This window comes from Moschus berezovskii, chromosome 8 (genome assembly GCF_049115385.1).
Source record: "Moschus berezovskii isolate FMDL1 chromosome 8, NW_MosBer_1.0, whole genome shotgun sequence".
NCBI classification, from domain to species: Eukaryota; Metazoa; Chordata; class Mammalia; order Artiodactyla; family Moschidae; genus Moschus; species Moschus berezovskii.
The window spans coordinates 32647786-32665409 of NC_142467.1; the positions used below are offsets into that span (position 1 = coordinate 32647786).

The following is a 17624-nucleotide window of genomic DNA, read 5'->3' on the forward strand; positions in this document are numbered from 1 at the left end:
GTCCCCTTCTCCTCTAGCCTTCAATCTTTCCCAGCATCAGGGTTCTTTTCAATGAGTCAGTTCTTTGCATCAGGTGGCCGAAGTATTGGAGTTTCAACTTCAGCATCAGGCCTTCCAATGAATATTCAGGACTGATTTCATTTAGGATTGACTGGTTGTATCTTCTTGAAGTCCAAGGGACTCGCAAGAGTCTTCTCCAACAGCACAGTTCAAAAGCATCAATTTTTCAGTGCTCAGTTTCTTTATAGTCCAACTCTCACATCCATACATGACTACTGGAAAAATCACACCTTTGACTAGATGGACCTTTGTCTGCTAAGTAATGTCTCTGCTTTTTAATATGCTGTCTAGGTTTGCCATAGCTTTTCTTCTAAGGAGCAAGCATCTTTTAATTTCATGGCCGTAGTCACCATCTGCAGTGATTTTAGAGCCCCAAGAAATAAAATTGCTTACTGTCTCCATTGTTTCCCCATCTATTTACCGCGAAGTAATGGGACCGGATGCCATGACCTCAGTTTTCTAAATGTTGAGTTTTAAGTCAAATTTTTCACTCTCCTCTTTCAATTTCATCAAGAGGCTCTTTAGTTATTTTCTTTCTGCCATGAGGGTGGTGTCATCTGCATATCTGAGGTTATTGATATTTCACCTGGCAATCTTGATTTCAGCTTGTGCTTCATCCAACCTGGCATTTGCATGATGTACTCTGCATTTAAGTTAAATAATCAGGGTGACAAAATACAGCCTTGACGTACTCCTTTCCCTATTTGGAACCAGTCTGTTGTTCCATGTCTAGTTCTAACTGGTGCTTCTTGACTTGCATACAGGTTTCTCAGAAGGCAGGTCAGGAGGTCTGGTATTCCCATCTCTCTAAGAAATTTTCACAGGTTTTGTGATGCACATAGTCAAAGGCTTTGGAGTAGTCAATGAAACAGAAGTAGATGTTTTTCTGGAACTCTCTGGCTTTTTTGATGATCCAACGGATGTTGGAAGTTTGATCTCTGTTTCCTCTGCCTTTTCTAAATCCAGCTTGAACATCTGGAAGTTCAGGGTTCACGTTCTGTTGAAGCCTGGCTTGGAGAATATTGAGCATTACTTTGCTAGTGTATGAGATGAGTACAATTGTGCAGTAGTTTGAGCATTCTTTGGCATTGCCTTTCTTTGGGGTTGGATGAAAACTGACCTTTTCCAATCCTGTGGCCACTGCTGAGTTTTCCAAATTTCCTGGCATATTGAGTGTACACTTTAACAGCATCATCTTTAAGGATCTGAAATAGCTCAACTGGAATTCCATCACCTTCACTATTTTTGTTCGTAGTCATGCTTTCTAAAGCCCACCTGACTTCGCATTCCAGGATGTCCAGCTCTAGGTGAGTGATCACACCATCGTGATTATCTGAGTCATGAAAATCTTTTTTGTACAGTTCTTCTGTGTATTCTTGCCACCTTTTCTTAATATATTCTGCTTCTGTTAGGTCCATAACATTTCTGTCCTTTATTGTGTCCATCTTTGCATGAAATGTTCACTTGGTATTTTCTAATTTTCTTGAAGAGGTCTCTAGTCTTTCCCATTCTATTGTTTTCCTCTATTTCTTTGCGCTGATCACTGAGGAAGGCTTTCTTATTTCTGCTTGCTGTTCTTTGGAACTCTGCATTCAGATGGGTATATCTTTCCTTTTATCCTTTGCCTTTAGATTCTCTTCTTTTCTCAGCTATTTGTAAGGCCTCCTCAGACAACCATTTTGCCTTTTTGCATTTCTTTTTCTTGGGGATGATCTTGATCACTGCCTCCTGTACAATGTCACAAGCCTCCATCCATAGTTTTTCAGGCACTCTGTCTATCAGATATAATCCCTTGAATCTATTTGTCACTTCCAATGTAATCATAAGAGATTTGATTTAGGTCATCCGTGAATGGTCTAGTGGTTTTTCCTACTTTCTTCAATTTAAGTCTGAATTTGTCAATAAGGAGCTCATTACCTGAGCCACAGTCAGTTCCTGGTCTTATTTTTGTTGCCTTTAAACAGCTTCTCCATCTTTGGCAGCAAAAAACATAATCAGTCTGACTTAGGTATTGATCATCTGGTGATGTCCATGTGTTACAATATGAAAAGTATGAAAAGTTACAGCATGAAAAGGCAAAAAGATATAACTGCCCTAAATTACCCTAATGTAATAGGCATCTGGTCCCATCACTTCATGGCAAATAGATGGGGAAACAGTGGAAACAGTGTCAGACTTTATTTTGGGGGCTCCAAAATCACTGCAGATGCTGATTGCAGCCAGGAAATTAAAAGACGCTTACTCCTTGGATGGAAAGTTATGACCAATCTAGATAGCATATTAAAAAGAAGAGACATGACTTTGCCAACCAAGGTCTGTCTAGTCAAGGCTATGGTTTTTCCCATGGTCATGTATGGATGTGAGAGTTGGACTGTGAAGAAAGCTGATTGCCAAAGAATTGATGCTTTTGAACAGTGGTGTTGGAGAAGACTCTTGAGAGTCCTTTGGACTGCAAGGAGATCCAACCAGTCCATTCTAAAGGAGATCAGTCCTGGGTGTTCATTGGAAGGACTGATGCTAAAGCTGAAACTCCAATACTTTGACCACCTCAAGTGAAGAGTTTGCCGGGAGGGAGTAGGAGCAGGAGGAGAAGGGGATAACAGAGAATGAGATGGCTGGATGGCATCACCAACTCGATGGACATGAGTTTGAGTGAACTCCGGGAGTTGGTGATGGACAGGGAGGCCTGGTGTGCTGTGATTCATGGGGTCGCAAAGAGTCGGACACGACTGAGCGACTGAACTGAACTGAAATGAATAGGCTTCCCTTGTGGTTCAGACGGCAAAGAATCCACCTGCAATGCAGGAGACCCAGGTTTGACCCCTGGGTTGGGAAGATCCTCTGGAGAATAAATTGCAACCCATTCCAGTATTCTTGCCTTGAGAATATTATGGGGTTGATGAGAATTCTATGAGGTTCATGAGAATCCTATGAGGTCCATGGGGTTGCAAAGAATCGTACATGAATGAGTGACTAACACACACATACAGTTGATTCATAGGCATTCACCCCTTCTCATAGCTTTCCTTTTGCCCCTTTAAGTTGTTATTCCCCTTTAGAATGTAGCCATTTACAATTGTGTGTGTGTTAGTCACTCAGTTGTGCTCAACACTTTGGGTCCCCATGTATTGTAGCTCCTCTGTCCACGTGATTCTGAAGGCAAGAACACTGAAGTGGGTTGCCATTTCCTTCTCCAGGGGATCTTCCCAATGCAGGGATTGAACCTGGGTCTCCTACAGGTGGATTGTTTACCATCTGAGCCACCAGGAAGCCTATTTACAATTAAACAGATGTCAATCTCATTTTCAAGAAAATGAGTTTATATCCACATGTGAGCAAATTATAGATACTTCATATAGTGACCAAACTTTCATAATTTCACTTTGCTTTTCACTCTAATGCTACCTAATTTATTACCTGTAGCAAAAGAAACATTGCTTCTTAGATAATAGCAATGTTAACAAGAGGTATGTATTGATTGCCCACATTATGTCAGATGTTGTACTGAGATTATATTGTTCAGTCCTCATTTATTTTAATGATCTGAATTTCACAGGTGAGGGTATCAAGCCTTGTTTAACTAAATATATCCCTTGTCTAAGGTCACACAAGTGGTAAAACAGAATTCAAAATGTGTCTACCTTTACTTTTTGTGCTTCTTATCATTGCATTGTGCCATTACGGTTGTGCAGTTTTAGGTTAAATCTTTATTCTTCCATATTTTAGGGACTCTAATATTCCCTGTATTATAGTCAATACATCTTTATCTTGAATTTGAATGAATCAGTTTTATATTGTATATTTCAAATTCCTCTAAAATACATGTTTTGGTAAATATACGACTTAGTCTCGAGGTTCCCTTCCAGCACTAAACCTCTAAGGTTCCACAACTTCTTTAGCCTGTAACTTATTGAAAACATTTCACACAAAGCAGTTATTAGAACAACAAACCCAATCTGTGAACTGTATCCTTTCTGGCTGATAATAGCAGCTTCTAAGGAAGAGGCAACAGAGATCAAATTGCCAACATTCGCTGGATCATGGAGAAAGCATGAGAGTTCCAGAAAAACATCTATTTCTGCTTCATTGACTATGCCAAAGCCTTTGACTGTGTGGATCACAATAAACTGTGGAAAATTCTGAAAGAGATGGGAATACCAGACCACCTGACCTGCCTCTTGAGAAACCTGTATGCAGGTCAGGAAGCAACAGTCAGAACTGTACATGGAACAACAGACTGGTTCCAAATAGGAAAAGGAGTACGTCAAGGTTGTATATTGTCACCTTGCTTATTTAACTTATATGCAGAGTACATCATGAGGAACGCTGGGCTGGAAGAAGCACAAGCTGGAATCAAGATTGCTGGGAGAAATATCAATAACCTCAGATATGCAGATGATACTACCCTTATGGCAGAAAGTGAAGAGGAACTCAAAAGCCTCTTGATGAAAGTGAAAGAGGAGAGTGAAAATGTTGGCTTGAAGCTCAACATTCAGAAAACAAAGATCATAGCATCTGGTCCCATCACTTCATGGGAAATAAATGGAAAAACAGTGGAAACGGTGTCAGACTTTATTTTTTTGGGCTGATTGCAGCCATGAAATTAAAAGACGCTTACTCCTTGGAAGGAAAGTTATGACCAACCTTGATAGTATATTACAAAGCAAAGACATTACTTTGCCAACCAAGGTCCGTCTAGTCAAAGCTATGGTTTTTCCCGTGGTCATGGATGGATGTGAGTTGGACTGTGAAGAAAGCTGATCGCCGAAGAATTGATGCTTTTGAACTGTGGTGCTGGAGAAGACTCTTGAGAGTCCCTTATACTGCAAGGAGATCCAACCAGTCCATTCTAAAGGAGATCAACCCTGGGTGTTATTGGAAGGACTGATGCTAAAGCTCACATTACTTTGCCAACCAAGGTCCGTCTAGTCAAGGCAATGGTTTTTCCCGTGGTCATGTATGGATGTGAGAGTTGGACTGTGAAGAAAGCTGATCGCCGAAGAATCGATGCTTTTGAACTGTGGTGTTGGAGAAGACTCTTGAGAGTCCCTAATACTGCAAGGAGATCCAACCAGTCCATTCTAAGGAAGATCGATCCTGGGTGTTCATTGGAAGGACTGATGCTAAAGCTGAAACTGCAATACTTTGGCCACCTCATGCGACGAGTTGACTCACTGGAAAAGACTCTGATGCTGAAAAAGGTTGGGGGCGGGAGGAGAAGGGGACGACGGAGAATGAGATGGCTGGATGGCATCACCGACTCTGTGGACATGAGTTTGAGTGTACTCCGGGAGTTGGTGATGGACAGGGAGGCCTGCCGTGCTGTGATTCATGGGGTCGCGGAGAGTCGGACACCACTGAGTGACTGAGCTGAACTGAACTGATGCTAAAGCTGAAACTCCAATACTTTGGCCACCTCATGCAATGAGTTGATCACTGGCAAAGACTCTGATGCTGGGAAAGTTTGGGTGTGGGAGGAGAAGGGGACGACAGAGAACGAGATGGCTGGATGGCATCACCGACTCGATGGACATGAGTTTGAGTGAACTCCGGGAGTTGGTGATGGACAGGGAGGCCTGGCGTGCTGTGATTCATGGGATCGCGGAGAGTAGGACACGACTGAGCGACTGAACTGAACTGAACTAAATATAGTTCACATTTTATTCCTCATCTTCTTTCTTACCACTCCTTTCTCGTCTCAACTTTGCCTTTTCTAACCTGCTTCTTTACTTTTTACCAATCCTGCCTTTTTACTGGTCACTGATTTGCCAAGAGTCAAGAAAGTCTGCCAAACAATTATTCCAAAAGTCAGCATTAATAATAGCTAACCTTTTCAACAAAGAAAGGCTCACAACTATTAGAGAAGGCATCATTGCCTCACAGGGACTAGTTTCTTATGAAACGATTTTAAAAGAGTGAAAAGACCTTGAAAATACTTTTCCTATTTATCCACATGTCATCAGAAACGTATGCTATTGGAGTGATCTCTTTACATGATGACACGGGTTCTAGTTATTTTTCAGTCACTAAGTCATGTCCGACTCTTTGCAACCCTATGAACTGCTGCATGCCAGGCTTCCAGTTCCTTCACTATCTCCAGGAGTTCTAGTAGGTTCTAGTAGGTTCATCCTAAAATGCCATCATGTGGAATGAGTGAAGGGTGAGGTAATAGGATGTGGAGGAATAGAAGAGTAAGTTAGAATCACTTATTAAGTTATTAAAATGATTTCACTTAAATAATCATTCTCAATCACAGAGTTCCTAGGGGACAAAGCAGTGACCACGTAAATTTTGAGTGTTAACACTGGAGAAACAGCCTGATGAAGTGGTGGGGGATGGACCAGTAACTCCTGGGAGGTAGGGAACTGCCTGAGGACATTCTGATGAAATGAAAACTGGAACTGGGAACTTTGCCTACTTAACAATTTTGCCCAAGGCCAGCCTATCTGTGAAGGTCATCTTCTTCAACCTCAGGTGTTCAGACTTGATTGCATCGAAACCACACAGGACAGTTGTGTTCCTATCCAATACCTAAAATCTCCACTAAAGGAGTTCCAATAGCCTTGGCCCAGAGAGAATTTATCACAAACTCTTTACCCTACATTTTTTTGGAAATCATAAATACCCAAAGCCGGGCAACAATGACTCTTTATAAACTACGCCACTGCCACTCTTTGAGATGACCCAGAGCTGCACAAGCAATAAAAACACAATACACTAGCTCTCTTGCAAATTAAGGTGTGAAGATCTGCCTCAAATCTTCTATAGAGATTTCTCAATGAAAAGGAAAGTGTCTGCATATTTAGGCCTATACTACACCCACACCACCAAAATTTCTAATTACAAACCTGACTAAAATAACCCTCAGGCACACATCAGCAGCAGAAATCCCCACTGATAACTGGATTTAGGCTCTTTTCTAAGGGCAAGACCTTGGGAAAGGCATTGGGTGACAGATAAGGGACTGGAGAAACATGGAGCAGGTGTATATATATCTCCGCATTTCTGAATTTTTTGAATGGCAGCTCTGTTAGAATATCTAAGTATTCAGCCAAAAATAGTGCATCAGAAACAGAAATGGGGGAGGGTTATGCTGTATTAGGTCCACTATCTCATCTTACCAAGGTGTATAAACCATCCCTAAAAGGCAGAATACAGTACAAAAATATATCATCAAGAAATGTGTTTTCCTGTCCCAATAATGCTTGCTTGTGGGGGCTTACCTAACAGCAGACTTGTTTATTAGAAGCCATTTTATTCCTGCATGATGGGCAATAATGTTAACATGGTGGCAAGATATTAAACTTAAAATATGCACCGGCATGCAGAATTAAAGTAGAGATCCAAGTCCTCATTGCTCTATTCACCTACAGAGGAAAATATTAGCACTATGCTTTAATTGGCCTTTTCTATGATCAATTTTTTTTAAAGTAAATCATGCAACTCTACAATATCACCATAGGAAGTCAAGTTACAGGCACGTAGCTTCAGAAATCCTTTAATGTTCTTTTACGGTTAAAGAGAGGGATATAGATGACTTGATTTTCATTTGTCTAATTTATTTTTTCTTTTCAAAAAGACATGGGATTCAATCATTCTAAGGTGATTCCCTTTTTAAACCTAATCCCACATTCATGCAGCAAGCCTAATGAGTCCACTAGGAGTAAACAAATTAGTCTCCAGGATGTATTATGCATTAATTAATCAAGCTAATAGTATTGTATAATGTGCAATAGATGAAAATTAGTTCTAAGTACAATACTCACAGGCAAGAAAAGGATTGGAGAAAAAATATGGAGTGATAAAAGAAAAATCCGTTTCTATAAGTTAAACAGCTCTGCTTCCCCTCCACACATTTCAAGCCATTCAATAATGAAAAGAATATGCCAAAGATGGCCTTTACAGCTGAGATAGTGTGTGTCAGAGAAGCTGTGATGAGGAAGAAAGTAGGTTTGAGTAACAATACCTGCAGGGTTAGGGGAGGGGTTAGCAAAGTGTGGACTACATACCATTTCTTGTACAACTGAGGAACAAACTGTCGTTTTTTCACTTTTAAATGGTTGACAGAAACCAAAAGAAGAATATTTTGTGATATGAAAATTACATGAAATTCAAATTTCAAGTCCATAAATAAGGTTGGCACAGAGTTACACATGTTCGTTATATATTGCCTGTGGTAACTTTCATCCTTTAACAGCAGGTTGAGTAGCTGTGACAGAGGCTTGGCCCACAAAGTCAAAAATATTTACTCTCTGGCTCTTTGTAGAAAAAAAAAATTGCCAATTCCAGTCTCAAGGGAACAAAAGTCCTCTGCTATAATAGGACCAGTGCAAATATAGTACAAGAATGTATCTTAAAAACTAGAAAAGAAAGCAGATACCATCTCTTGTGATGCCCTAGAAAGAACACACATTCATTTTTTGCTCTCCCTGCCATATTCCTCAGTCAATTTTGAGAAAAAAAAAAAAAATAAATAAAATCAGCTCAAATGGAGGGACAATACTATACTTTAAAAAAAATGACAAGGTCTTGAAAGACAAAGAAAGACCAAAGGACTGTTCCAGGGTAAAGGAGACTTAGATGTGACAACTAAACTCAACATATGACTCTGAATTGGAATGTGGCTAAGACATTTTTATTATTAAAATTTAATGCCCATAAAGGGCATTATTGTAATAATAGAGTAAAACTTCAATAAACTTTGGAGATTAGATAATAGTATTGAGTCAATGCTAGTTCTCTGTTTTTGATAATTATATTGTGGTCATGTATTTACTCTCAGGAAATACACACAAAAGTGGTATAGATAGGCTCCAAGTGTACCATTTAGTCTCAAATGTTTCAGGAAAAAAATGTGTATGTATGTGTGTCTATCTATCTGTCTATTGGCTTGACCAAAAAGTTCATTTGGGTTTCTTTGTTAAAAAAGCAAAAAACTGTTTTCCATTGTAAAACTTGAACAAACTTTCTAACCAACCCAGTATTCACTATCTACTTACCTACCTATCTACCTACCTAACCTACCCACCTACCTAGCCTACCTACCCTACCTACCTACTTACCCTACCCACCCTACCTACCTACCTATCTACATATCTATCTATCCAAAGGGAGGGAGAAAGAGGGGGGAATATATAAATTTGGCAAAATGGTGAAATCTGAAAAGGGTCTAATGGAGTTGTTTGTATAGTACAACTTTTTGGTAAGTTTGAAATCATTTACAAATTTAAAAAGTAGGATGAAAGTACTTCAAATTGAACCCTTCGCTCAATGTGAACCACATATGGTCACATCTTCACCTTTTCCTAATCAGTGGTATTTGGGTTCTGAGTTGTTACTCCATGCAATGGCTTTGTGTTATATTTTGTACATTTTCATCGTTACACATCTAGAACTATCTTTCCCTGCCTGCATGGCTTAGAGTCAGTGCTGGACACAAGGAGATTCACACAAGATTTTGAAGGTAGAGGGGAAACAGTGGCCATTATTTTTTTCCTTGAAAGTTAGAGCAGTCTCCAGGCTTTCATACAGTTCACACATTCTGCTGCTGATTTGGTAGTTGACTTTGCTGGTATGCGACATCCACCAGACCCATAGGTCCTTCAGTGCTCACCAGATCTCCCTTCAGCACTTTCTAGTCCTTGATCAGATGTGTTAAACCTTGGTGGTGAAGGTTAGAGTACAGTTCCTCCAATGGCAACCCACTGCACTATTCTTGCCTGGGAAATCCCATGGACAGAGGATCCTGGTGGGTTACAGTCCACGGGGTCACAGAGTCAGACACAACTGAACAACAACCTCCTGTAGATGGCCCTGGTGACATGTGCAGGCAGTCACATGTCAGAGAGACAGATGAGAACTCCAGTTCATCCTTTCTCTCCTCCACACCCAGATCTCCTCTGTGACCATCTCTACCAGCTCCCAGATTTACATAAGGTCTAATATAATTTTATTTTACTTTTATTTTTATTCTTATGGCTGCATGGCTTGTGGGATCCTACTTTCCCAACCAGGGATTAAACCTGGGCCTATGGCAGTGAGAGTTCAAAGTCCTAACCTCTGGGCCACCAGGGAATTGTCATAACCCCCTATTGCATCTCACTGACACTAGACTGTTCAGATATGACCTAAATAAAATCCCTTATGATTATACAGTGGAAGTGAGAAATAGATTTAAGGGACTGGATCTGATAGATAGAGTGCCTGATGAACTATGGATGGAGGTTCGCAACATTGTATAGGAGACAAGGATCAAGACCATCCCCATGGAAAAGAAATGCAAAAAAGCAAAATGGCTGTCTGGGGAGGGCTTACAAATAGCTGTGAAAAGAAGAGAAGTGAAAAGCAAAGGAGAAAAGGAAAGATATAAGCATCGGAATGTAGAGTTCCAAAGAATAGCAAGGAGAGACAAGAAAGCCTTCCTCAGCGATCAGTGCAAAGAAATAGAGGAAAATAACAGAATAGGAAAGACTAGAGATCTCTTCAAAAAAATTAGAGATACCAAGGGAACATTTCATGCAAAGATCGGCTCGATAAAGGACAGAAATGGTATGGACCTAACAGAAGAAGAAGATATTAAGAAGAGGTGGCAAGAATACACAGAAGAACTGTACAAAAAAGATCTTCAAGACCAAGATATGACCTTAGTACTGAGAATAGCTTTGACCTCAGGGACCCTCTCAGAGGTTCTCAACGACGCCAGGGGCTCTTGTGGACTACTACACTGTGAGAACACCTGACTTAAGTATTTGATGTAGTGAAAATAAAAAATATTTCAAGCATAGTGAACTTGCAAAAAAAGAAGAGGAAGCATATTTTGAAAGATGTGGCTACAAGATACAGCCAAAAGATGAGGACCAGAAACCATTAACTTCATCGAATCCAGTATTAGAACTTGAACTGGCAGAGGAAAAATTACCCATGACTCTTTCTAGGCAAGAGGTTATCAGGAGATTGAGAGAAAGAGGAGAACCAATCAGACTATTTGGAGAAACAGATTATGATGCTTTTCAACGTTTAAGAAAAATAGAGATTCTTACACCGGAAGTTAACAAGGGATTGAGGAATGATCTGAAAGCAGCTTTGGATAAGATTGATCAGCAGTACCTCAATGAACTTGTGGGTGGCCAAGAGCCTGGAGAGGAAGACACCCAGAATGATTTGAAAGTTCACGAAGAAAACACCACAATTGAAGAATTAGAGGCTCTGGGAGAGTCTTTAGGAAAAGGTGATGATCATAAAGACATGGACATCATTACCAAATTCCTTAAGTTTCTTCTTGGTGTATGGGCTAAAGAGCTGAATGCCAGAGAGGATTATGTGAAGCGCAGTGTGCAGGGTAAACTGAACAGTGCTACTCAAAAACAGACTGAGTCCTATCTGAGACCCCTTTTCAGAAAGCTACGGAAAAGGAACCTTCCTGCTGATATTAAAGAATCCATAACAGATATTATTAAATTCATGTTGCAGAGGGAATACGTGAAGGTACATTACCATGCTGTGCATCGAAATTATATTTATGAGTGTATCTAGATTGTGTGCATAATATGTTCATCTCATGTGGGGGTATTTTAATAGAAGATTTAAGAATAAATGTGAAATAAATTAAAAAAAAAAAAAAAGACCAAGATAATCACAATGGTGTGATCACTCCCTAGAGCCAGACATCTTGGAATGTGAAGTCAAGTGGGCCTTAGAAAGCATCACTACGAACAAAGCTAGTGAAGGTGATGGAATTCCAGTTGAGCTATTTCAAATCCTCAAAGATGATGCTGTGAAAGTGCTGCACTCAATATGCCAGCAAATTTGGAAAACTCCGCAGTGGCCACAGGACTGGAAAAGGTCAGTTTTCATCTAACCCCAAAGAAAGACAATGTCAAAAAATGCTCAAACCACCGCACAATTGCACTCATCTCACACGCTAGTAAAGTCATGCTCAAAATTCTCCAAGCCAGGCTTCAGCAATACGAAGAAAACCCTCAATTTCCAGATGTTCAAGCAGGTTTTAGAAAAGGCAGAGGAACCAGAGGTCAAATTGCCAACATCCGCTGGATCATGGAAAAAGCAAAAGAGTTCCAGAAAAACATCTATTTCTGCTTTATTGACTAAGCCAAAGCCTTTGACTGTGTGGATCACAACAAACTGAGGAAAATTTGAAAGAGATGAGAATGCCAGACCACCTGACCTGCCTCTTGAGAAACCTATATGCAGGTCAGGAAGCACCAGTTAGAACTGGACATGGAACAACAGACTGTTTCCAAATAGGAAAAAGAGTACGTCAAGGCTGTATATTGTCATCCTGCTAATTTAACTTCTATGCAGAGTACATCATGAGGAACGCTGGGCTGGAAGAAGCACAAGCTGGAATCAAGATTGCTGGGAGAAATATGAATAACTTCAGATATGCAGATGACATAAGGGTAGCCTTATGGCAGAAAGTGAAGAGGAACTAAAAAGCCTCTTGATGAAAGCGAAAGAGGAGAGTGAAAAAGTTGGCATAAAGCTCAACATTCAGAAAACAAAGATCATGGCATCTGGTCCCATCACTTCATGGGAAATAGATGGGGAAACGGAAACAGTGTCAGACTTTATTTTTTTTGGCTCCAAAATCACTACAGATGCTGTTGCAGTCATGAAATTAAGACTCTTACTCCTTGGAAGGAAAGTTATGACCAACCTAGATAGCATATTAAAAAGCACAGACATTATTTTGCCTACAAAGGTCCATCTAGTCAAGGCTATGGTTTTTCCAGTGGTCATGTATGGATGTGAGAGTTGGACTGTGAGGAAAGCTGATTGCCAAAGAATTGATGCTTTTGAACTGTGGTGCTGGAGAAGACTCTTGAGAGTCCCTTGGACTGCAAGGAGATCCAACCAGTGCATTCTAAAGGAGATCAGTCCTGGGTGTTCATTGGAAGGACTGATGCTAAAGCTGAAACTCCAATACTTTGACCAACTCATGTGAAGAGTTGACTCACTGGAAAAGACTCTGATGCTGGGAGGGATTGGGGGCGGGAAGAGAAGGGGACGACAGAGGATGAGATGGCTGGATGGCATCACCAACTCAATGGACATGAGTTTGAGTGAACTCCAGGAGTTGGTGATGGACAGAGAGGCCTGGCGTGCTGTGATTCATTGGGTCGCAAAGAGTCGGACACAACTGAGTGACTGAACTGAACTGAACTGACAGTGGCTCTGTTCCTGCAGTCTAACTCTGACTCATACCCTAGGCTTCCTGAAATACAGCAGAGGTCATTTAGCAAGCACTTGACCTGTTCATCTCAACTAAAGTCCCATTTCATTACTTTATCCTTGAAACCTCCTCATTATCTAGAACTGCTAAGAGAGTGTACTTGCTGCTGCTGCTGATGCTAAGTCACTTCAGTCGTGTCCAACTCTGTGTGACCCCATAGACGGAAGCCCCTGCATAATAATAAAAGTGATTAGAATCATCATCTGAATGCCTACTATGACATGCAGTACTTTTAAAAGTCACTAATGCCCCACAAGCCAGTTATCATCCTTATTTTTACAAATGAGAAACTGAGCGGCAGAGAGGTTAAGTCACTGGTCCACCATCTCATATCCAAGTAATGGTAAACCAGAAGCAGAAACTCAAATGCAGTTCTGTTCCACTGTTAAGGTCATAACTTATTTTAAGTTTATTTATTTATTTTATTGCATCAAGCTGGCACCTTAGGAAAAAGAAACAGCCTTTTAAACTTTCAGAAGATATTTGCTTTGTTACTGCCTGTGAATTTACCGAATCTCAATATTTCATTCTTGATTATTCATATCGTATAGCTATTGTAAATTTGAAGAATAAAAAAAAAAAAAACTCAGTCAAAAAATTTGAAGACCTAAATAATTTCTTCAAAGAAGTCAGGTAGATGGCCAACAGGCACATGAAAAGATGCTCAACATTGCTAATTATTAGAGCAAAGCAAATGAAAAGTACAGTGAGGTATCACGTCACACTGGTCAAAATCAAAGTCTATGAATCATAAATGTTGTAGAAGGTGTGGGGAAAAGGGAATCCTCCTACACTGTTGGGAGGATGTTAATTGGTACAGCCACTATGGAAAACAGCATGAAATTTCCTCAACAATCTGAAAATAGAGTTCCCATATAATCCAGCAGTCTCCCTCTTGGACATAAACCCAGAAGAGACAAAAACTCTAATTAAAAAGCTACATGCCCCTCAATGTTTATAACAGCACTATTTACAACAGCCAAAACATGGAAGCACCCTAAATGTCCACTGACCAATGGACAAAGAAGAAGTGGAAGATGTAGTGGAATATTACTTAGCCATGCAAAAGGATAAAATAATGCCATTTATACAAACATGGATGAGCTAGAGATTATTATACTAAGTGAAGCAAGTCAGACAGAGAAATATAAATATCATATATCACTTATACATGGAATCTAAGAAAAATGATACAAATGAACTTACTTAAAAAACAGAATAGACTCATAGGCACAAAAAATAAACTTATAGTTACTGAAGAGGAAGGGGAGAAGGAATAAATTAGGAGTTTAGAATAAACAGACACACACTGCTATAAACAAAACCTACTGTATAGAATGGGGAAAAATATTCAGTATTCTGTAATAACCTAAAATGAAATAGAATCTAAAAAAAAGAGTATACATAAATAAATGAATTTGCTGTATACTTGAAACTAACACAACACTGGAAATCAACTATATTTTAATAATAAAAATAACTACAACAACAAGATACATATTAACCTCTTTATGAAGTCCTTATGTCCTAGAAAAGAAAATGCCAATAACTGCTGATGCACACAGTGAGAAATATCACACAACCTTCTACTAAAGAGCAGTAGCTTGTCTCGATTTATAAACTCTTTTTAGGATCTTCAGACATTTTCAACATTTTAAAATCAGGTTTTTAACTCAGTACTTCTTCTTTTGAAGTACTTCTATGTCTACATCATTTAAGCTTTACAATAATGAACCTAGAAAATATATAGAATTTGTGCTATGAATGCTTATTTTACAGATGAAAAGATTAAATCCTAAGAAATTACATAAATCACCTTAAGTAGCATCTGTTGTTTTTAATTTATTTAGTTTTGTCTCTCCCTTTATTTAATAAGAGCAGATTTTGCTTGAAGACTCTCCTTGCCATACAATTTTCAGTTCTTATCATTTTCCTGGGACCAGCTCCCCATCATAATTAGCAGAGGGCACATTATGTTGACTTGGGAAATCATTTTGCATCATGCACCCAGTCACAATTATGTGTTCAAAATGGACATGCAACCTACATCAGTTTGTTCAGGGCCAAGTTCAGAAGGAAGACCATGAATAGATTCTCCTCTTTCCCTGAACTTGGAGCAAAACGATTGCAAGCTTCTAGTTGCATAGGTCAACTCAGAGTGAAGAATAAGCTTGAAGTCAACATAGAAGTAAGAAAAGGTGGTATGCAGAGTGACAGTTTCATGTCACTTTTGTGTACCTGGTAGGCTACAGTCCAGAGGGTTGCAAAGAATCGGACATGACTGAGTGACTTCACTTTCACGTTGTCTGAGATACTCTTTGAACTCAAACATTTGTTCCAATTTTGCTTCTTTAGAGAACTTTTGTCTTGAATATCCATTGGCAGAATAAATGCGTGTGGAATCTGACATTTTTCTAAGCTGTGTAATTACTTACGTAGTATAGAGGACACCAAAAAGACAAGATTGATTTGAGTGCTAGTTCTCTGTTGAAAAAAATCCAGTTGGTTCATGCTATAATCAAATCCCAGAGATTGAATTATAACATCAGTCATCAATGTCTCCCTTAATCAATTGCTTTTATTATGTTTAGGGAAGATTTACAAGCAAAAACAAACATGTCAGAATTGTTTCTGTGTGGGGATTTCTTTTCTCGTTCTTTCAGGCTAGAGACGGATAAATCCTGTACAGTATTACGGCAGGAATTCACTATATTATGATGAAAGAGAAGTGAGAATATTTTTGTCTGAGTGATGAAGAGGCAGGCACTATGTAATTTATAGCAAAATAAAAGTGATACTGTATTATACTATAAAGCTGTCAATTGGATTATCACTGAATAAGCTGTTCAATGTTTACTTGTACGTAGCAGATATGTTGAACAAGCAGGACTTGTAGAAGGCAATCAAAAAGCAACTTTATTTTTTTCCCCTCACTGCTTCTTCAAATGCTTTTCATGCAATCGGTTCTTTACCTAGAAGAAATCTTGTACCAGTCTCATAGCTTAGCTTCTTCCCTTTACCCAATCAACCACTCTTCAGTCAATCTCAGGGACCAAAAAAAAAAAATCATCTCCTTTTAGTAATTACTCTGTCCACTGTGTTGTATTGATTACGAACTCAGAAGGTGATTCAAAGTTAAAAGTTTCTTCCAATGGACTCTTCTTCCACACCAGCTCCTGCTTGCCCCTGGCTGCCTCCTGTAGCAGGAAGGGCACCAAAAGGGACAAAGGGATGGTGTCTTTATTTTTCTGTCTTGATGGCTGCTCCACTTCTCCCACTCACTAGGCTGCCTGTGGCTTCTCCAGGCTGGAAACAGAGGAGGGAGGAGAGGATGCTGACAGGATAGGTCTTTGGTGGCTGACATGAAGTAATGAGGTCTGGCGTTCTCTGGAAGTAGCAGACATGTAAAGGTGATCCTTTTTCTCACATGTGCCTCCTTTCACTCCTGGGAGATGTCCTCAGTGTTTCTCTCACTTGGGTAGTGAGTTGGCCATTAACCATGCTTTTCAGTTCACGTCGCTGTGTACTTCCAGCCTCTTCTGCTGAGGTCACTTGTCGTTGGGCAGAAGCTCTCCAGGGAAGTAGCCTTAAGCCAGTCTTCCCATGGTGGGATGTCACATGGTTACTTTTGACTTATGTTTAGGGAGAGGGTGAGCAAGAGAGTGAGTGAGTGCTCAGTCGTGTCTGACTCTTTGCAACCCCATGGATCGTAGTTCTCCAGGCTCCTCTGTTCATGGGATTTCCCAAGCAAGAATCCTGGAGTGGGTTGCCATTTCCTCCTCCAGGGGATCTTCCCAACCCAGGGATCAAACCCATGTCTCTTGCATCTGCATTAGCAGATAGATTAGTTACCACTAGCACCAGCTGGGAAGCCCTCCAGGGGAACTCAGTTACTATATCAGGAAGAAGTCAGTACATCTGGTTATAATAGCACAGTGGTCCTCAATTGCCCCCTTGGGGACAATCTGGAAATATCTGGAGACATTTTTGATTGTCACAACTGGAAGAAGGGGTGCTGCTGGTGTTTCTTGGGTAGGGGCCAGGGATGCTGCTAAACATTGCCCCAAAGTCCAGGACAGCTCTTGAAAGCAAGAATGATCTTGTGTAAAATGTCAACAGTGTTGAGTTTGAGAAGCCCCGCTTCCCATGAGGAAGAACACCATCAGCTGCAAACAAAGGGTGATGAATATACTTTTCAGTAATTTCAAAGTTTTTTATCAACTTTTTGTCTTCCATTTATTCCTTTAGGAAAGAACTTTGCAGAGTGCTGATCTCCTGGTTAATAAGAAAGTAAATTCAAGGGAGAATTGAG

The 17624-nt window shown here is 40.0% G+C and overlaps 1 pseudogene; it reads left to right on the forward strand.

Moving 5' to 3' along the window:
- Positions 1-10832: 10832 nt before the first annotated feature.
- LOC129558966 (pre-mRNA-splicing factor 18 pseudogene) lies at positions 10833-11619 on the forward strand (annotated as a pseudogene).
- Positions 11620-17624: the final 6005 nt, after the last annotated feature.